Raw genomic sequence first — 22,813 nt, 5'->3', positions numbered from 1 at the left:
GGTTGGATGGCATCACTGACTCAATGGACATGAGTTTGAGCGAGCTCTGGGAGTTGGTGATGGACGGGGAAGTCTGGTGTGCTGCAGTCCATGGGGTCACAAAGAGTTGGACACGACTGAGCAACTGAACTGACTGACTGACTGACTGCATGAGTAGAAAATGATACTGTAGAAACAGAAGAAAAAAATCTCAGTGTATATATGGGGACTATCTTCTAAAAGAATTGGAATTTGTTTGGACACTTAAAACATAGCTATGATTTTAATATGCAAAATCTGTATTAATTATTTATTTGTTATTAATTAAACCAACTTTACTAAGATGTCATCCATATAAGTCAACTTCATACCATGTTGTGAGATAAATTCGAGTTAGAATCCAGTTTTTTTTCGCCCCATTTGTTAGCTATGTAACTTGGGGACAATTATTTCTTCATGGCAGAAAAATTGGTATATATTAACATTCTGCAGTTTTAATGATTAATTTTAAAAGTATTATGTAAATCTTCCAGCATAGGACTTGGAACATAAAGAAAGGCCCTTTTCTCCACATTCTTGTCTGATGCAGTACTACAGTGTATCTTTGTAGATTTTTTCAGATGTATTATTTTGAAACAAAATTCTGCAGTCAATGAGAAAAGTTAATCCCAGGGAAGGTCAGAAACAGCTTTCCTAAACAGTCAATTAGCAGGCACCACCCAGTATGTCCCACATATGGGACTGGATTTAGGGAAGAATAATAGCTTCTGCCTTCATGCATAAAAGGTATATGAACTGTCCAAAAAGTCACCTGTACAGACCTTCTTTTAACTATTTATTTTCACTCTATTTGACAAAACAGAGACAAATTCAAGAAACTAAGTGCTTAGTTCTACATATTTAGTTTTAATAATATTTAAAATGATGCTTCTTTAAGTTACACTCTTTAAGGAAGAATCTTAGAGAAAACCTCAAACATGCACAAAGAAGAATGGACTGGAATGTTTAATCAATTAATTTTTAAAATGAATAAAAACAATCCATATGCTCATCAAAAGGTTATTGAATATATACATTGTGATATAATCATAAATAGGATTCACAGTGAGATGAATAAAGTATAGCCACACATTAAGCATGAATGAATCTTACAAATAATGTTAGCAGATAAATAATTTTTTAGAGAAATGTAGTTTATACTTATAAAAATATGTTAATTTATATAAGTATAAACGCATACATTTTATTGATCCTAAAGACATATGTAGTCAAAGTATGAAGAGTTCATTGAAAAGTTCATATTCAGGTCATAGTCTCAATTACTTTGAAGTTAAACTGATTAGTAAAAGGTCACCATAAGGCTTGACTCTATTTTAAAGTTTTGCTTCCTAAGTAAATTGTTGAGTTATTGTTGTTGTCCAACCCTAAATTTAGTGTCTGACTCATTGCAACCGTAAGGACTGCAGCATACCGGGCTCCTCTGTCCTCCACTGTCTTTTGGAGCATACTCAAATTCATGTCCATTGAGTCAGAGATGCTACCTAATCATCTCATCTTCTGCTGCCCGCTTCTTTTGCTTTCAATCTTTCCCAGCATCAGAATCTTTTCCAATGAGTCAGTTCTGTGCATCAGGTGGCCAAAGCATTGGAGCTTCAGCAACAGTCCCTTGAATGAAAATTCAGGGTTTAGGATTGGCTGATTTCATCTTCTTGAAGTCTGAAGGACTCTTAAGAGTTTTCTCCAACACCACAGTTCAAAAGCATCAATTTTTCAGTGCTCAGCTTTCTTTATGGTCCAGCTCTCACATCCATGCATGACTACTGGAGAAGCCATAGTTTTGACTATACAGACCTTTGTTGGCAAAGTGATATCTCTGCTTTTAATATTCTATCTAGGTTTGTCATTGCTTTCCTTCCAAAGAGCAAGCGTCTTTTAATTTCATGGCTGCAGTCACTGTCTGTGGGGGGTTTTGAGCCCAAGAAAATAAAATCTGTCATTATTTCTACTTTTTCCCCTTCTATTTGCCATGAAGTGATGGAACCAGATCGTAGTTTTTTGAATGATGGGTTTCAAGGCAGCTGTTTCACTCTGTTCTTTCACCCTTATCAAGGAGACCCCTGGTAGCTCAGCTGGTAAAGAATCTGCCTGCAATGCAGGAGACCCTGGTTCAATTCCTGAGTTGGGTAGATCCACTGGAGAAAGGAATGGCTACCCATTCCAGTCTTCTGGCCTGGAGAATTCCAAGGGCAGAAGGAACCTGGCAGGCTACACAGTCCATGGGATTGCAGAGAATTAGAATCAACTGAGCGACTTTCACTTTCAACTAGTTTCTCTTCCCTTTTTGCCACTAGAGTGGTATCATCTGTATATCTGAGCTTGTAGATATTTCTTCCAGCAATCTTGTTTCCAGCTTGTGATTCATCTAGCCCAGCATTTCACATGATGTACTCTGTATAGAAGCTAAATAAGCAGGGTGACAATATACAGCCTTGACATGCTCCTTCCCAATTTGGAACCAGTCTTTTGTTCCATGTTTGGTTCTAACTGTCTTTGACCTACATACAAGTTTCTCAGGAGACAAATGATCTGGTGTTCCCAGTTCTTTCAGAATTTTCCACACTTTGTTGTGATCCACAAAGTCAAAGGCTTTAATGTAGTCAACAAAGCAGATGTTTTTCTGGAATTCTCTTGCTTTCTGTATGATCCAATGGATGTTGACAACTTGATCTCTGGTTCCTCTGCCTTTTCTAAACCCAGCTTGTGCATCTAAGTGTTCTTGATTCATGTACTGCTGAAGGCTAGCTTGAAGGATACTGAGTATAACCTAGCATGTGAAATGAGCACAGTTGTGTGGTAGTTTGAACATTCTTTGGCATTACCCTTCTTTGGGACTGGAATGAAAACTCTTAACTTTTTCAGTCCTGTGACCACTGCTAAGTTTTCCAAATTTGCTGACATATTGGGTGCAGCACTTTAACAGCATCAAATTTAAGGATTTTAAATAGCACAGCTGGAATTCCATCACTTCCACTATCTTTCTTCATAGTAATACTTCCTAAGGCCTACTTGACCTCACACTCCAGGATGTCTGGCTCTTGGTGAGTGACCACACCTTCGTGGTTATCTGGATCATTAAGACATTTTTGTATAGTTCTTCTGTGTCGTCTTGCCACCTCTTCTTAATCTCTCCTGCTTCAGTTAGGTCCTTTCTGTTTCTTACCTTTGTCATGCCCATCCTTGCATAAAGTGTTCCATTGATATATTCAGTTTTATTGGAGAGATTTCTAGTCTTTTTCATTCGTATGTTTTTCTCAATTTATTGGCATTGTTCTTTTAAGAAGACTGTATTATCTCTCCTAGATTATTTTCTGGAACTCTGCATTCAGTTGAGTACATCTTTCCCTTTCTCCCTTGCCTTCGTTTCTTTTCTTTCCTCAGGTATGTGTAAAGCCTCCTCAGACAACCACTTTGACTTCTTATATTTCTTTTTCTTTGGGATGGTTTTGATCGCTGCTTCCTGTAAACTGTTACAAACCTCTGTCCATAATACTTCAAGCACTGTGTCTAGCAGATCTAATCCCTTGAATCTATTTTTCACCTCCACTGTATAATCATAAGGGGTTTGATTTAGGTGATATCTGACTGGTATAGTGGTTTCCCTACTTCTCCTATTTAAGCCTGAATTTTGCAATAAGGAGCTCATGAAGTTGAACTGAAGCTCTGCTTTTCAGGCTCTTCCATTGACTATGAAGGCTACTCCATTTCTTCTAAGGAATTTTTGCCCACAGTAATGGATATAATGATCATCTGCTCATGATCTGGCAGTCAGTGCCAGGTCTTGCTTTTGCTGACTGTGTAGAGTTAATCCATTTCAACTGCAAAGAATGTATTCAATCTGATTTCAGTATTGACCATCTGGTGATGTCCTTATGTAGTCATCTCTTGTGTTGTTGGAATAAGGTATTTGCTATGACCCATGTGTTCTCTTGAGAACACTCTGGTAGCCCTTGTCCTGCTTCATTTTGTACTCCAAGGCCAAACTTGCCTGTTTTTCCAGGTATCTCTTGACTTCCTTGGAAAAGGAAATGGCAACCCACTCCAGTATTCTTGTCTGGAGAATCCCATGGACAGAGGAGCCTGGCAGGCCATGGTCCATAGGGTTGCAGAGAGTTGGACACGACTGAAGCAGCTAAGCATGCATACACGCACTTGACTTCCTACTTTTGCTTTCCAGTCACTTATGATGAAAAGGACAACTTTTTGGTGTTAATTCTAAAAGGTGTTGTAGGTCTTCACAGAACCATTCAACTTCAGCTTCTTTGGCATTAGTAGTTGGGACCTAGATTTGGATTACTGTGATATTGAATGGCTTGCCTTGGAAATGAATTGAGATCATTCTGTTGTTTTTCAAATTGAACTGAAGGACTGCATTTCAGACTCTCTTGTTGACTATGAATGCTACTCCATTTCTTCTAAGGGATTTTTGCCCTCAGTAGTGGATATAATGGTCATCTCCATTCAATTTGTCCATTCTGTTCCATTTTAGTTCACCAATTCCTAAGATGTCAATGCTCACTCTTGCCATCTCCTGCTTTACCATGTCCAATTTACCTTGATTCATGACCTAATATTCCAAGTTTCTATGCAATAGTGTTCTTTATAGCATCAGACTTTACTTTCACCACCAGACACATCCACAACTGAGCTTTGTTTCTGCTTTGGCCCAGCTGCATCATTCTTTCTAGAGCTATTAGTAACTACCCTCTGCTCTTCCCTGGTAGCATATTGGACATCTTCCAACCTGGAGGACTCATATCTTTTTGCCTTTTCATACTGCTTATGAGGTTTTCTTGGCAGGAATACTGGAGTGGGTTGCCATTTCCCCCTCTAGTGGGTTACATTTTGTCAGAGCTCTTCAATATGACCTGTCTGTCTTGGGTTGCCCTATGAGACATGGCTCATAGCTTCATTGAGTTATGCAAGCCCCTTCACCACAACAAGACTGTGATCAATGAAGGGGTGCTGAGTTATATTACTCTCTTATTTTGTACATGTTTGATCTAATTTATACTTAAATAAAATTATGGAATTAATTTGACTCTTTTAAAAAACTTTATACTTAATATAGTATAAAACCGTCTATAAAAAGATATATGTGTTGTTGCTGTTGTTATTTAGTGGCTAAGTCGTGTCTGCCTCTTTGCAACCCAATGAACCATAGCTTGTCAGGCTTTCTGTCCATGGGATTTCCCAGGCAAGTTGTTGCCTGGGAAAGCATGGGTGGCTGTTTCCTTCTCCACGTGATCTTCCCAATCCAAAGATCAAACCTGTGTCTCCTGCATTGGCAGTTGGCTTCTTTACCACTGAGCATCTGGAAAGTCCTTATATACATATATTTAACTAAAAAAACCTTTTCAAATAGAAATACATTTATTTAGTTAAGTTCATGACATAGTTATCGCATCTTTATTCCAGACTATGGTAGGTGCTATGGTTGCCTTCCCATGATATATTTTACTAACTGATTTATCATCTCCCAGGTGTAGATGTCGACTGCTATTGAATTATACTTGCACCTTCCTTTGGAAATGTGCACTTGGCTGACTTGCACCTGCCTATCAGGAAATGCCTGAAAAGTTTGAGTACCTCATGTTGGAAAGGCCCTCATAATGACTGACAGTCATCATAGGCTATACAATTCCAACCTTTCTCATTGGGGATAGAGCCCGATGAAGATATTAAGTAGGCAATTTATCCCAGTAAAGATTATAGATTCCAGATTCCAAAGGAATATATGGAGATTTATATTTCTCAGTCACTATTACATATAGATGTGATTAGCAAATAGATCAGAGAAGTCAATGGCGACCCACTCCAGTACTCTTGCCTGGAAAATCCCATGGGTGGAGAAGCCCGGTGGGCTGCAGTCCATGGGGTCACTGGGAGTCGGACACGACTGAGCAACTTCACTTTCATTCTTCACTTTCATGCACTGGAGAAGGACATGGCAACCCACTCCAGGGTTCTTGCCTGGAGAATCCCAGGGACGAAGGAGCCTGGTGGGCTGCCATCTATGGGGTCACACAGAGTTGGACACGACTGAAGCGATGTAGCAGCAGTAGCAGCAAATAGATGGAGAAACAAACAAGGCTGATTCCTCAGGCACTCAACAAATCGCCAGCGGGGTGAATTCAGAAAATCCAGCAACAAATAGGCAAGATGAGGCAGGGAGCAGAGTGAGGACCAGCAAAGAATAGTGCTCATGCTGCTACTATAGGTATAGGGTGAAAAGGCAATCTTGTAATCAATCACTGGTGACTGAATAGCTTTTTTCCACTAGTGAGGAAAATGTGAAGATGGCATCATTAAAAATACCAAGAATTACTATGGATAGGGGTGGAGAGAGACAGAGAATGTGAACATGATGCTTAAATCTTTGTCATAGGTGGGGGTGAGGTAGGAGTTGTAGCCTGGAATTCCCTGGGTGATTGCAACAAGGGGAATCAGAGACTTACCAAATCTCTTTCAAGATACATAAATGAAGTGATAATAGATTAGAAAAGACACCAGCGATTAGGAAAATACTTGAAACAACTGTGACAAAACCTTGATATACTTTGTGTATAGAGGGCATATACAAAATAGCAAGAAAACTTTCAATTCAGTTAGTAAGACTGCCAGACTTAAACGAGTCATTCAAAGAAGCAATACAAATTGCTAATAAACATATGAGAAAATCTTCTCATATAAAAAACATATGAGAAAACATATGAGAAAAATACTTCATCTGAAAACAGATATAATAAACTATATTATTATAAAACTAAACACTTAATAATTATCATTTCCAAGTCCAATGAAATGGTCATCATTATCTGAGACTGGCAATTTTTGAAAGTCAGTTTCATAATATACAGCAAAATCTTGAATCTCTTCTTGACTTTTCTCCTTTCTCCAATAATATCTCTTAAAAATCCCTGATTCAGACAAAAAATTATGTACATACATATGTTTCAAAAGATTACTTGAAATAGGAATAATTAAAAATAATGTAAATACTTAGAGATGGTTGTGCCAGAAGGAATTCTTGTTTTGTGTATATGCTCTTTAGGCCACTTAAGTTAGAGAAAGCAAAGTGTGATTCTGTACAGTTTTACTGTTATGCACCACACTGCTCCTAGGTGAATCAACCCTGGAGGAAAAAAAATGAAATGATAAAAATGTAAATCACATTTTCCTGTGAAGAGATTGTATCTCTGTAATCTATTGATTCAGTTGTTCATATCTGTTATACTATTGAAAGCACTGAATATTAGCTTAATGATTTTCCTCTCCCAAACGCACTTTGAAGTGAAGTGACGTCACTCAGTCGTGCCCGACTCTTTGCGACCCCGTGGACTGTAGTTTACAAGGTTCCTCTGTCCATGAAGTTTTCCAGGCAAGAGTACTGGAGTGGGTTGCCATTTCCTTCTCCAGGGGATCTTCCCGACCCAGGGATCGAACCCAGGTCTCCCGCATTGCAGGCAGACGCTTTAATGTCTGAGCCACCAGGGAAGCCCCAAACTCACTTTAAAATCATTGAACTTCTTTTATGTCATCCATGTAGGACCCTGTACCAAAGGTTCCTTAAGCAATGCTTACTGAATGCCTTGCTTGGAGAAATCAAGCAGCAGTCCTCTCATAAAGTCTGATATTGTTAGGGGAGTTCAATTTAAAATCTTTTAACACATTCTGAAAATAGTTTAAACTGTCTAAGAATGTGTGTAAGCAGTTCATAGCTGCTCACAGTTTAACTTTTGAAAATGCTGTAATATTGGTAAATATGACACTACCTCAGGTATTTAAAGGCAACCATGAGTTGTTTTGAACTCTCTAATCTGTTTCTATGACTTAGGTTTCAGCATTTCCGAAAGGTTGATGACAGTTTTTTTGAGGCTGTTTATTTTTAACTGAAGTGCGTCAAAGATATTCTAGACCTATCACTTAATGTTATTGAAGTTGTTGCTGTTACTGCAGTCTCATGAAATTTTGGTTCAATTTTCAAAGAGAAAAAAAAGCAGGTATTTTTATTACCATGCACTTTCCATAACCGTTATTATTTAAGCCATACAGAAATATCTACTTATTAGTAATTAAAATTAAATGTACATTTGTCTATCACATGCTAATGACCCTAGTTAAAAGTTTGAATCATTTGTTTATTATACCATTATCTTTCACCAGATATGCTTAGATGCAAGTGAATTTATCCCTTCTTTCACATTCACTCTGAAACATTCTCTATGGTAGTGTTATACCACATGCCAGGTAAAAGGTGGTTAATGCAAAACTTTCCCCTTCTGCCAAAAGTCCATGGTCTAATTGGGGAGGTTCTGAAAAATATTTTGCTGGAAGCTAGTCATAACGGGTCGCATCTGGGGCTATCAATCCATTAAGATGAAAGGCTTACAAACACTGCAGAGTATATTTTCACCTATCATTATGACAGATACTAAATGAGATAAAGACCACAGCCTGTCTGGAGGATTCAAAGTCCATCTGTCTGAAGGTGACAGGTTTTATCTCTCTCATTATTTAACACTGTAAACTGATTAGCTGGAGGGCCCAGAGCTGCCTGTTTCTATGGTGTCTTCTTGAACATGCATTTGCCATTCATTTTGAGGAGATTTGTTATTTTTCCTACCTACTAGACAACCTAAAATTTTTTCTCCCATCAAAGTGTTACAGAGTTCAGGACATCTGCTACCTTAACATGGCAGAGTCGCATTTTTGAAAATGGGAACATTATAAGAACAATTTAATTTTCTGCTCATTGAGGCTTCACTTCTGTTTTCTCCATAAGGTATTATAGAAAGGATTTTTTGCTTTATTTTCTCCTGAAGGCATTCTACCAAAGCCAAATCACAGAATATTCAAGGTAGAAGGGTTTTAGAAGTCAAGAGTTGGGACCCTTATTGTTAAACGGAAAAGAAATGAAGCTGCAAACAGACCGAGATTTCCTCGAGGCCAGCCAGCTGCTTACTGAAGGAGCTCTGTGGGACCCTATAGCAGTCACCAGCCTTCCAGCCCACAGTTCTGTCTGTCAGACACGCTGTGTCATTACAGTTCTACCTATGCAACAATTCCTTTTCCCTTTCCAGCGGCCTAGCAGTTCATGGTGTGTGTGTGTGTGTGTGTGTGTGTGTGTGTGTGTGCGTGCGTGCGTGCGTGCGTGTGTGTGTGTTTGCACACATGATATATATTTATATTTGTGTGAGTACACACATACATACACATTTTCTCAGATACTTATGTACTTGTTTTGATAGCTTCCAGGTATAGATGTACCTTGACTTTGAGAAAATATTTAGTATATTTTCTAAAGAAAAAAAAAATCACTGTTGTTTTGAGATGACTTGTATTTAATTTTGCCTGAAGGGCTTTAAATAAAGGGTAATGAATGACAGAGGTTCTCCAGCAGAGAATGGCCTAGTGGGACACAGGAAAGCATGGAAAGAATCCCAGTTTCATTCATCATAATTATTGATGTTAATCAAATTTCCAGGTGATAATAAATTAAGAAGCAAAGCACACACAAAGCCACTTATACGATATGAAACCCTAACATTAGATTAGGTATTATAATTTAGTACAGAAAAATTCTAAAATAAGAAAACAAATGTTTTACTAACTAGGATACATGAATATCTCCTTTTCTCCATGCCGAGTATCGACTGAGTTTTCAATAATGAACTGTAGCAGTACAGATACAATGATGGTTCTATAATAGTAGGCACAAAAATAATTTTTAAGAAGGCTTAAATCAGAAATTTAAGTGTCTGATTCTCAAATAAGGAAAGAGTTCACATAATCATTATTCTGGCCTGGAGAATTCCATGGACTGTGTAGTCCATGGGGTCACCAAGAGTTGGACATGACTGAGCCAATTTCACTTCACAATCATTGTAGTACCCCTTACCCACATCCACATGCACAATATACATTCATACATATTTTCTTTTTAATCTGAAAAGTAACCAAATTACATACAGAGAGTATGGAAGATAGCAAGTAAGTACTTAATATGCCCTTTCACAGAAAGTTATGAAGAATATTAAATAATATTACCATTGGCATAAACTCCTGCCTTTTATTAATTATAGGCATTGTGTTTTTATAACTTAACATTTTTGTTAATTTTTATAAATAATACATTGTTTGATCATTCTAACAGAACTATAAGATGTTTGAGCAGAAAGGATGCTGAAAGTCACTGGAGTTAAGGGATTAGACAGCTGAAAAGTGGCAAATACATGAACCCAGGTTTTTTTTTTCATGTTTTTTCCACCATATTAAGGGTTCTTAAGGTCTGGTCTTAGACCAGCAGAATAAATATCCTTAAAAACCATTAAGATGCAAATTCTTAGACTCTCACCACAAACTCTGAGGTTGGGATCCAACCATCTGTGTCTTAGCAAGCTCTCCAGTTGATCCTGGCAAACTCAAGTCTGAAAACTGCTGTCTCATCAAATAATTAACCCTGGATCCAAATTCAGCCTATTCCCTTGAAGGAGCAGGTGTGATTCTGGGCATGAAATCCAACCTAGTATAAGATGTTCCAGTGCGCAATAAGTTTCAATATAGGATAATTTTTCAGAAACAGTATGACTGATTTTTCATCATTTATCTTTCATCGGTTTTAAGTTCATGTAAATGTCTTCTTAATACTTGAAAACACTTATCCTTTCACTGCTGTATCCATGCTTGCCAAATTAGAAATCAATTCATATAAATGTGAGATAAAATAAAGCACTTCATTTGGCAGTTTCTTGAAAAGTGAGTGTATTAGTTTCCGATTGCTACTGCAACAAATTAATAGAATTTTAGTGGCTTAAACAACTCAGCGTCATTCTCTTCCCATCCTGGGAGTTCGATGTCTAAAATCAGGATGCTCCTAATACTGTATTCCTACTGGTTGGATGAGGAGGGAATCCCTTTCCTTGTCTTTTTCAGTTTCTAAATGCTGTGTATGTTTCTTGGCTAGCATATATTTTTTCCCCTGCGTATATTTGTTTCCCTGAAATCGCTTCAATCACTCACTTCTGTTATCGTATGACAGCATACATCCTACCACTAACTGATCCCTCTGCTTCCCTTTTGAATATAAAGAGTTTTGTGATAATCCAGAATGAGCTCCCCATCTCAGGACCCCTACTTGAATCCCCTCTGCTAAGTCTCTTTACCATATAAGGTGATAAATTAGTAGATTTGAGGGACTGGGATATGGACATCTTTGGGAAGAAGGGGCATTATTCAATCTGACTTACCCAGGGCAGATGTAGTTGCTATTATTTATTTGACAAAGATCATTCAGTACTTATTTGAAGGCACTATGCCAGAGGCAACAGAAACAAACAAGCAAAAAAAAAATGCAGTGAATTTGCACATTATAGAATTCATGCTTGAGTTAAATACATCATTGGAATGCTTAATGATAAACGGCTTTGTATCACTGGGCGAGGGAGCCCAGAATGACACTTACTACACTATACTGTCACTACTTTTCTACTGGGCTATCTGTCTTGCTAAACTTAAAGCACGTTAAAGAGAAAATTCCATTTCCCAAGGAGATCAGTCCTGGGTGTTCGTGAGCTGGAACTCCAATCCTTTGGCCACCTGATGCGAAGATCTGACTCATTTGAAAAGACCCTGATGCTGGGAAAGATTGAGGGCAGGAGGACAAGGGGACAATGGAGAATGAGATGGTTGGATGGCTTCACCAACTTGATGGACATGAGTTTGGGTGGACTCCGGGAGTTGGTGATGGACAGGGATGCCTGGCGTGCTGCAGTTCATGGGGTCACAGAGTCGGACACGACTGAGCGACTGAACTGAACTGAACTGAGCCCATGTCAGTGCCTGTCATATAGTAAGCACCCAGTAAAATTTAGTTGAATGCCATCATAACATAAAATAAAAAATTTCCAGTAAATAGTCTTGAAATTTTGGGGTAAGAGAAATTTCATAACTGTTAATCTTTGTTTGAAAGCAATATTTATTTTATTAAACTTTGTTGCTTTTAGAATAAGGAAACTAGTGATATATTCCAGGTTTTTAAGACTCGATAAGGTGCATGAATAAGTTCCCTGTTGGCTCAAACAGTAAAACATTCACCTGCAATGCAGCAGACCTGAGTTTGATCCTTGGTTCGGGAAGATCCCCTGGAGAAGGAAATGGCAATTCACTCCAGTACTCTTGCCTGGAGAATCCCATGGACAGTGGAGCCTAGCAGGCTACAGTCCATGGGGTCACAAAGAGTCAAACACAGCTGAGCAACTGTCACACACAATGTGCATGAGATATGTTGCACCAAGGCAGAAGGCAGAAAATAGAGCATAAAACTCAGAAGAAATAGACCTTGTATAATTAAGAAAGGCATCAATTAGTATGCCACTTAGAAACAGAATTCTGAATATGAAACCTAACGTATACAGTTTAAAGCTATGGTGGTAACAAAAAATACTGGACTGTATCAGAATAAGATGTAAACTTCAGTCATGAAACTGGTATTGTTATGAGCAAATAGCAGTCTAATGCAGAGGAATATTTCATTACTCTTTATTTTTACACATTTACCTGAAGGCATTTCAGACATCCATAAGCCTCAGATTTCACACTCGGAATCTAAGGCCTTGGAGATAATATGCAATCTGGATTATGTCTAAGTGAATAAATGAGAAAGAACTGGTTTGTAGTAACCTTCACAAGTCAACTAATGGTAAAAGGAAAATTTCTGTCATGTTAACATTTTTAAGCTTGGTGATCTTTTGTCAGATGATATAATGACATAACAATATTTAAGACAGCAGCTTTTATTGTCCCTTTGCAGACCATTGCTCCAGTAACTGTTTAGTAGTGCCGATATCATAGGAAGAAAATTGTATACCTCAGCTGCTGTCCTCCCTGTGGCTGTAATGAAGTCCCTGTAGTAATCTAATTGTATCGACTTAGCAGGAAAGTGGAATTATAATTGACAATATAAAGCCAGGCAAATTGCACTATCAGAACAGACATGCTGACTTAAGCCCCACTGACATGAATGTCAAAAGTACTTTTTTTAATGGCTAAATTTTCCTTTTTCTAAATTATTCAGCTTTCAAACATTAAAATTATGCTGGAAACTTAATGTTTTGAGTTAAAACTTCGTATTTTATTCCTCACTGCGGTACTCCCACAATGAAATGATTTAGAAACAATGTTGATGGATGTTATCAACATTCATTTATGCTAACATCTTATAACATATGAATTGCAAGATATGAATTCAAGGATAAACAATTATTGTTGAAATACTTGCATTGCAGATTCTGATCCTTTTTGTATATCATTTATCTTCAAAGGATAACAAATTTTTCTGTACTCTAAATCATCAATCTATTTTCTATATATTTGTATTCGTTGCATTTTTGAGTTTATGCTTCTGTGCGTGGACACTTCAGTTGTGCTGACTCTTCGTGGTCCCACGGACTGTAGCCCACTAGGGTCCTCTGTCCATGGGATTCTCCAGGCGAGAATACTGGGATGGGTTGTCATGGCTTCATCCAGGGGATCTTCCCGATCCAGGGATTGAACCTGCATCTCCTGCAACTGCAGGTGAATTCTTTATGGCTGAGACACTGTGGAAGCCCTTTTAAGATTATATACCTCAATTAATAGCTAGGCTGGAATACACCAAAGCATTGTGAACCAGCATTATGATATTAAACATAAGAATAATAATATATCAAGTGGTCTGCTTAAAGGGGAGCTAGATTACTAAATTGAGGAATCTCAGTAAAACAAACTTTAGTTTATAAAGAGACTTGGTTTGCTGGATTAGAGAAACAGTTGAGCTCTTTAAAAAAAAAAATAGCACAGAGCTCCAATGTGGTTGGGAATTTATTTTATATTCTTAAAATAATTGTACTATTTTGAATTATTTGGCCATTATTTATGATGGGAGATATTCTAATGCATTGAATACTGCATGAGATTTATCAGGGGATTGTGGCCTGTGGTTTCTTTCCCACATATACTGGAGCACAAATTTGAACAAATCTCTTGGAATTTCGCTTGGTTCAGAAATAATGATATCAAAATATTTGTGAAGAGTAAAGTAATGTTAAATAAAGCCCTCTGCGTATGTGTACTTATCTGTACAGACAGAACACACAACTCAGTAGGAGGGGTCAGTAGTTTTGCCATGCATTCCATTTTTATAAAATAAGCTTTAAACCAAAATCTGAGCCACTAATTAAATTATGAAAATAACATAAATAGTAAAATAATAAATAATTACGATCTAATATTAATATGATATATCTGATTGAAATAATTTCTTGTTATTAGTCATTCTTCATAATGTACAGTACAGTGTTGTTCATATAATGGGACACAGAAAACAAAATTTTTGACCAATTAAAATTTATTCTCTACATCTTTTAGGAAACACTTGCTGATTTTCCAAAATAGTAGTGACTTCTCCCTCTCTTTAACTCCTTTATCGTTTTTTTTAAATCGCCTATTTATATTTTAAGTGAAGTAAAAGTCCCTAGTTTGTGTCTGACTCTTTGTGACTCCCTGGACTATAGCCCAACAGGCTCCTCTGTCCATTGGGATTTTCCAGGCAAGAATACCGGAGTGGGTTGCCATGCCCTCCTCCAGGGCACCTTCCCAATCCAGGAGTCGAACGGGGGTCTCCTGCTTTGGAGGCAGATTCTTCACCATCTAAACCACCAGGGAAGCCCAAGAATACTGGCGTGGGTAGCCTATCCCTTCTCCAGGGGATCTTCCCAGCCCTGGAATCAAGCGGAGTCTCCCACGTTGCCCGTCGTTCTTTACAAGTTGAGATACCAGGGAAGCCCCTTATATTTTAAGGACATTATTAATCTCCACTCTTTAGTATTCTTGTTTATTTATTCATCTTCTTTATTATTCTTGTTTACTTATTCATCTCTTGGTCCTACTAGATAGTAATTTAATACTAGTTCTTGTATTCAAGGTATGATAAGATTCATATTGAATAAAATAAAAACACACAACTCTTCGATTTTTGTTGAGTGGCAGTGCATTTTTACCAAAGTACATTCTTCATATACTTGGGAAGACAGTTTTTCCTACATTACACACAAGATTTAGTGAGACAAGGATGAATCAGTTGAATAACTTCAATGATGAATGCTCACAACTGTACCCACCAGATTGCTCTTACATTTGGGTGAAAGCAGTTCTATGCTTCAGGAAAGAATATCAGAGTAGAACATTAGTGTCAAATTCTAACAGGACCAAATCCAATTGGGCAAACTGTGGAAGATTTCTTCTTGGCCTCAATTTCCATATATGTAAAAAGAATAAATTGGATAATTGAGTTCAAAATTTTATCCATACATATTTCTAGTTGAATGGACTGTGCTGCAAAGTTTGTCTTTCCCTCTAATCTTATGGATATTTAGTTATACTGTATTAAGTATACTTTATTGACTTCTCTTGTGGCTCAGACAGTAAAGAATCTGTCCATAATGTAGGAGACCCAGGTTCGATTCCTGAGTCAGGAAATTCCCTGGAGAAGGGAATGGCAATCCACTCCAGCATCCTTGCCTGGAGAATCCCATGGACAGAGGAGTCTAGCAGGCTACAGTTCATAGGGACGCAGAGTCAGACACACTTGAAGCAACTGAGCACACACACATATAGGTAACCTAAATCCTATATATAAATACACAGTATTATCACCCACTTTTCTAAAAATCTCTGTTTAAAATCAGAGGCCACTAAGAAAGATGTGATCCATGAACTAGTCTACAAAATTGACAAGGGAACAGTGGATACCATTTTGAGTCTCTTACAAACTTAGTCAATAAATCTATTTATAAGAGAGCTCCTTTGTTAAATCCAAAACAGCAAATCTACTCGCTGGATTATTTTTAATATTTGTTATTTGGGGCAGGTAAAAAAGAAATTTTTTTCTTGATTCAATTTTTTTTTAATTTATGTACTACATTTATAATTCAGCAGCATTTAAAAATCAGTGACATAAGACATTACCAAATTGATAAATAGAGATGAAGTATAAGAACTGCTTCCCATTGGATTGGATGCATCTGTTATATTGATGTCTGCAAAATCTAAGATACACTGTTATAAGATTTTCACTCTGTTAAAAATTTAATGGAAATTTTTGAACATGTTGCAGGCTTCTCTTAAGATGGAGTTGTCACAGTGCCAAGTAACTAATAGACCTACTCTTATGGTGATTGTCAAAGTGTAACTGATGGAGTGCCTGTTTGATGGTTTGAAGGTTTTACCTTGAAGGGTTTATAAACAGAACATGGATTACTTTGGCTCCCTCCTTACTGTTTGTTTTTGCTTTTTTTTTAACTCCAATGCAAGTACATGAAAGTCACTCAGTGGTGTCAGAATCTGTGACCCCATGGACTGTTCTCCAAGCAAGAATACTGGAGTGGGTAACCGTTCCCTTCTCCAGGGGATCTTCCCAAACCAGGGATCGAACCTAGGTCTCCCACATTGCAGGTGGATTCTTTACCATCTGAGCCACTAGGGAAGCAAGTATAGGTATTTTATCATATCCAGTCATGTATTTTTTAATGTTTTCTATTGTTTTTCTTATGGTGAAGTTTTACTTTTTAAAGGCCATGACATTTCACAGGAAATCTTGCTATACTCTCTGCCAAAATTTTTTGTGAACTCAATTATCATTTAGAAATGTTGTGAATCTCATTATGAAATGAGAAAGTTTGAAATGACACAAAATGAAATGTTTATTACAGATTGTGTATATTGTCTTTAATGCTTATGCCTAACTTTAAAAATTATTTTCTCAAATTCAACATAAAATGAATAATAAAAATCAAAGTTTATCGCATTTCATTTAAGAACTAGGTAGGATTATTTGCAAATATTTGGTATTCTAAATTATGTATTTTAATTTGTTCTACAGGGTATAAAGACATGACTTTGTATAATCTGTACTTTAAGCAGGTGATTACTATCCTCAAACAACATTTTTCTGTCTCATCTAAATTTTGCCTTTTCTGTTATCTTCTACCTTGATAGCATTTGAGAGAATTAGATTTCCAAGGAAATCTGAAAATAAATCATTTAGAAGTAATATTATATACAATATTTAAAATATAGATATTCAAAAAAAGCTTTCAATGATAAACTGTTTTTCTAATACAACTGTAGTCATCCCTGGATATGCTTATTGATCAGAATAATTAGACTTTCTGAGATATTTCACTGAGTCACTTTGGTTTGCTTAATGACATCTTACTTTGCATTTATGAGGACTTATTTGGATTTTGTTATTTGTCTAAGCAATTTGAAATAAAAGCAATCATGTGGTTAGTTTCACTATTGCATGGTTAGTCAAAGGTAATTCTTATAAAACTCATGGTTTGCCAGTATACAGAATTGACAATCACATGAAACCTTTGCTTTATTTTTAATAAATCCTCTTATCCATTTCTGACAGTAAATTTAATCAATCTTTGTGTATCAAATATATCAAGAATGTATAAGCATTTCTTTGTTAAGTATTGAACTAGTCTTGTATCACTAATTTCAGTGGTAATTATATTTTCAAGGAATGCACTGTATATATTTTTTATAAATGACTGATCCTTGTAGGGTGAGAGTAAAATTTACAGGTTACTAAAAGACTCTGAAAGGTTTCTTTTTGTCCTGGATCCATGTCATCTCTCTTAACAATTACAGATATTAAAACCTTTGGGAGACTACAATCTGCATAATATGAAAGTCATAATTATTAGAATAGTTGAGTCAGTTCAGTCACTGAGTCGTGTCAGACTCTTTGTGACCCCATGGACTGCAGCACACCAGGCTTCTCTGTCCATCACCAGCTCCTGGGGCTTAAACTCATGACCATAGCGTTGGTGAATCTGGCATATTGAGTGCAGCACTTGCACGGCATCATCTTTTAGGATGTGAAATCGCTCAACTGGAATTCTATGGCCTCCACTAGTTTTGTTCATAGTGATGCTTCCTAAGGCTCACTTGACTTCACATTCCAAGATGTCTGGCTCTAGGTGAGTGATCACACCACTGTGGTTATCTAGGTCATGAAAATCTTTTTTGTATAGTTCTGTGGATTCTTGCCACCTCTTCTTAATATCTTCTGCTTCTGTTAGGTCCATACCATTTCTTCCTTTATTGAGCCCATCTTTGCCTGACATGTTCCTTTGGTATCTCTAATTTTCTTGAAGAGATCTCTAGTCTTTCCCATTCTATTGTTTTCCTCTATTTTTTTTGCATTGAACACTGAGGAAGGCTTTCTTATCTCTCCTTGCTGTTCTTTGGAACTCTACACTCAAATGGGTATATCTTTCTTTTTCTCCTTTGCCTTTTGCTTCTCTTCCTTTCTCAGCTATTTGTAAGGCCTCCTCAGAAAACCATTTTGCCTTTTTGCATTTCTTTTTCTTGGGGATGGTCTTGATCACTGCCTCCTGTACAATGTCATGAATCTCTACCATAGTTCTTCAGGCAACCTGTCTATCAGATCTAATCCCTTGAATCTGTTTGTCACTTAAACTGTATAATCATAAGGGATATTTGATTTAGGTCATACCTGAATGGTCTAGTGGTTTTCCCTACTTTCTTAAATTTAAGTCTGAATTTTGCAATAAGGAATTTATGATCTGAGCCACAGTCAGCTCCCAGTCTTGTTTTTGCTGACTGTAAACAGCTTCTCCATCTTTGGCTGCAAAGATATAATCAATCTGACTTCTGAATTGACCATCTGGTGAGGTCCATGTGTAGAGTCTTCTCTTGTGTTGTTGGAAGAGGGTATTTGCTATGACCAGTGCATTCTCTTGGCAAAACTCTATTAGCCTTTGCCTGCTTCATTCTGTACTTCTAGGCCAAATTTGCCTGTTACTCCAGGTATCTCTTGACTTCCTACTTTTGCATTAGAGTCCCTGATGATGAAAAGGACATCTTATTTTGGTGTTAGTTCCAGAAGATCTTGTAGGTATTCATAGAACTGTTCAACTTCAGCTTCTTCAGCATTACTGGTTGGGGCATAGACTTGTATTACTGTGATATTGAATGGTTTGCCTTGGAAACTAACAGATTATTCTGAGATTGCATCCAAGTACTGCATTTTGGACTGTTTTGTTGACTATGATGACTACTCCATTTCTTCTAAAGGATTCTGGCCCACAGTAATAGATATAATGGTCATCTGAGTTAAATTCACCCATTTCAGTCCATTTTAGTTCACTGATTCCTAAAATGTCGAAGTTCACACTCGCCATTTCCTGTTTGACCAATTCTAACTTACCTTGATTCATGGATCTAACATTCCAGATTCCTATGCAATACTTTTCTTTACAGCATTGGACTTTACTTCCATCACCAGTCACATTCACAACTGGGTGCTCTTTTTGCTTTGGGTCCATCCCTTCATTCTTTCTGGAGTTAATTCTCCACTGTTCTCCAGGAGCATATTGGGTACCTACTGACCTGGGGAGTTCATCTTTCAGTGTCCTATCTTTTTACCTTTTCATACTGTTCATGGGATTCTCAAGGGAAGAATACTGAAGTGGTTTGCCATTCCCTTCTCCAGTGGACCATGGTTTGTCAGAACTCTCCACCATGACCCGTCAGTCTTTGGTGGCCCTACACAGCATGGCTCTTAGTTTCATTGAGTTAGACAAGGCTGTGGCCCATGTCATCAGTTTGATTAGTTTTCTGTGATTGTGGTTTTCATTCTATCTGCCCTCTGAGGGATAAGGATAAGGGGCTTATGGAAGCTTCCTGATGGGAGAGACTGACTGAAGGGGAAATTGGGTCTTGTTCTGATGGGTGGGGCTTGCTCAGTAAATCTTTAATCCAGTTTTCTGTCGATGGGTGGGGCTGTGTTCCCTCTCTGTTGTTTGACCTGAGGCCAAACTGTGGTGGAGGTAATGAAGATGATGGGACCTGCTTCAAAAGGTCCAGTGCAAGTACTGCTGCACTCAGTGCCCCAGACCCCGTAGCAGGCCATGGCTGACCCACGCCTCTGCCAGAAACTCCTGGACACCCATGGGCAAGTCTGGGTCAGTCTCTTGTGGGGTCACTGCTCCTTTCTCCTGCATCCTGGTGCACATAAGGTTTGGTTTGTGCCCTCCAAGAGTCTGTTTCTCCAGTCCTGTGTATGTTCTGGCAGCTCTGGTGGGGTTAATGGTGACCTCCTCCAAGAAGGCTGTGCCATACCCAGGTCTACCGTATCCAGAGTCCATACTCCTGCAGCAGGCCATGGCTGACCCGTACCTCCGCAGGAGACACTCAGGCACTCAACAGCAGGTCTGGCTCAGTCTCTGTGTGTTATCCTGGTGCTTACAGGGTTTCGTTTGAGCTCTCTGAGCATCTCTGGCCAGTATGGAGTTTAATTGTAAATGCAATTTTGCCCCTTCTTCCATCTTGGTGGGACTTCTCCTTTATCCTTGGACATTGGACATCTTTTTGTGTGTGTGGAATCCAACATTTCCTGTTGATGGTTGTTCAGCAGGAAGTTATGATTTTGGCGCTCTTGCAGGAGAAGATGAGCACATGTCCTACTACTGTGCCATCATGACTTCATCATAAACTCAAATAGTTGAGTAGCTCTAATAACAACATGAAAACATACCACAGAATCTAGGAATATTAACTCATCGTTTTCAGGACTAAAAAGATAGAAAAACATATTATAAAATGTCATTCATTCAAAGTTTTTGTTAAATATTTGTGTAGCTACAGTTGAGGCTTCAAGATAAATTAACACAAACATGCAAACACTCCTTGAGATTTTTGTATTTGAGTGGGGAAACTAAAAAACTAATGCTTATTAGCAGAGATTATTTAAATTCAAGGGGATGCTTAAATATTGACCTTTTCAGGATACTTTCATACTTATTTCATGACCTTTAAGGATCCTTACCTTATAACTCAAGTAATTTAGAATTTTTCTTAGTTTCCTGTAGCTCAATGAAGAGTATCTGGGCTCAAGATTTATGCAACCTTTTCAGTTATTAATTTAAGACATAATTTATCTGTTAAGTGATTCTGAATATGCTTTCTAATAACCTCATTTAGTCTGTCCTTTTAAGTGAAAATGGGCATCATAGAAATGATTTTCTAGGTTATTATAACAATGTAGTGAATATTGAATGTGAAATTACCTAGCCCAGTAGTTACCCAGAACATGTATTTAATAACTGTTTTTCTATCTGCCATTTTCCTGTCCTTTTTTTATATATTATGGAATTCTGCTACATTCTAGACATTGTTCTCAGTATTGTGAATAAAATTGAATTTAGCCTATCTTTGGCCCTAAACAACCCATAACTCTTCTGATTTCACTTTTAATCTTCTCTGCTTGAAATCAGTGTAGAAAATAACCTGATATTTTATAATAATCTTGTTTTCATATATGGCCATTTCTCACCAGTCTTCATTTCCTTTCCTTTTGTTAATATCCGCAACACACTAATTACATCTATCTATTCACTAGCCCAAATTCTTCCAGTGTTCTTCACTATATATATTATTTAATTTTATCATAAAATTTAAATTTTTTTTGCCTAAAAATATAAGCCTTCCATGATCTAACCCAAGTTCATATTGTAAAAATGATTGTCAACCTGCTTCCCTTACAACTCTTACCTGCATGGTCCAGCTTGCATCACTTTCTCATGTTGTCTGGGCTTTGGCCTCTGGTGAATCATACCTTTTCTCCTGACAATCTATTCAGATTCTACTTATCTTTCAGTGCCCATTTTGAGTCATCCCTTTCTCCTAGTCAAACACCTAATAATCATTCTTACTTCTGCCTTGTAAATGCATGCATCGTGTAGGCCTCATTGTGTGCTTAAATCTACACCTATATTAACATTTGAATGTACAAGTAAATTGTAAATGAGAAAAAGGATAAGATCTTAGAGTCTTGCATCCCTATTGGCTTCAGAAAAAAATATGTTATTTAATACCCTATCTTGTTACAGAAATAATTTAGAAAATCTTACATAGATATGTACCTCAAAAGGGGAACATAAAAGATTTTAAAAGAATGAAAATGTGGGGTAGGTAGGGGACGGAGGCTCAAGAGAGATGAGATATATGTCTAATCATGGCTGGCTTGCATTGTTGTACAGCAGAAACCAACACGACATTGTAAAGCAGTTTTCCTCCAATTAAAAAATAAATTTAAAGACAAATAAATATTTTAAAAAGAAGGAAAATGCCTATGTAAATTAAGAACTAAATCATTTGTTAATATAAATTATGATTCATATTTTATAAGTATTTTAATATAAATTACCTAATTATTTTGCATATATATATTATTTTAGAAAGAAAGCTAGAGAAACTGGGGAATGATAATTGAATATAGATGATAGGCATGGTTATTGATGAATAATTGAAATTTTCCTTCTCTGAAAAATATTAAAGACAAATTAATTGCAAAGATTTCTCATCTTTCTGGAATTATTAAAGATTATGGAGATTTCAGGAGAGTTTAATGTGAATAATGGACTCCAAATATATGATTATATTATTATACATGTATATGTATCTATGTGCATATTTGCATATATATGCACACTTTTATAATAATATTTATGAAAAGCATTCAGACAATTAACGGTTCTTCAGTAGCATACTCTCACTTTGCTTTTGTTCACTAATTTCTCTTAATTTGTTACCTTTATCTCAATATTCTCAACTCTTCAGAACTGAGTTATCTTGGCATAACTGATAGTTTGAAAAGTTGTAGGAAGTGCTTTGCTTTTTGTCTTAATGAAGAATAGTAACT

Source organism: Capra hircus, chromosome 27 (genome assembly GCF_001704415.2).
Source record: "Capra hircus breed San Clemente chromosome 27, ASM170441v1, whole genome shotgun sequence".
NCBI lineage: Eukaryota > Metazoa > Chordata > Mammalia > Artiodactyla > Bovidae > Capra > Capra hircus.
The sequence above is the reverse complement of the archived record's forward strand: the minus strand, read 5'-3'. Positions refer to the sequence as shown.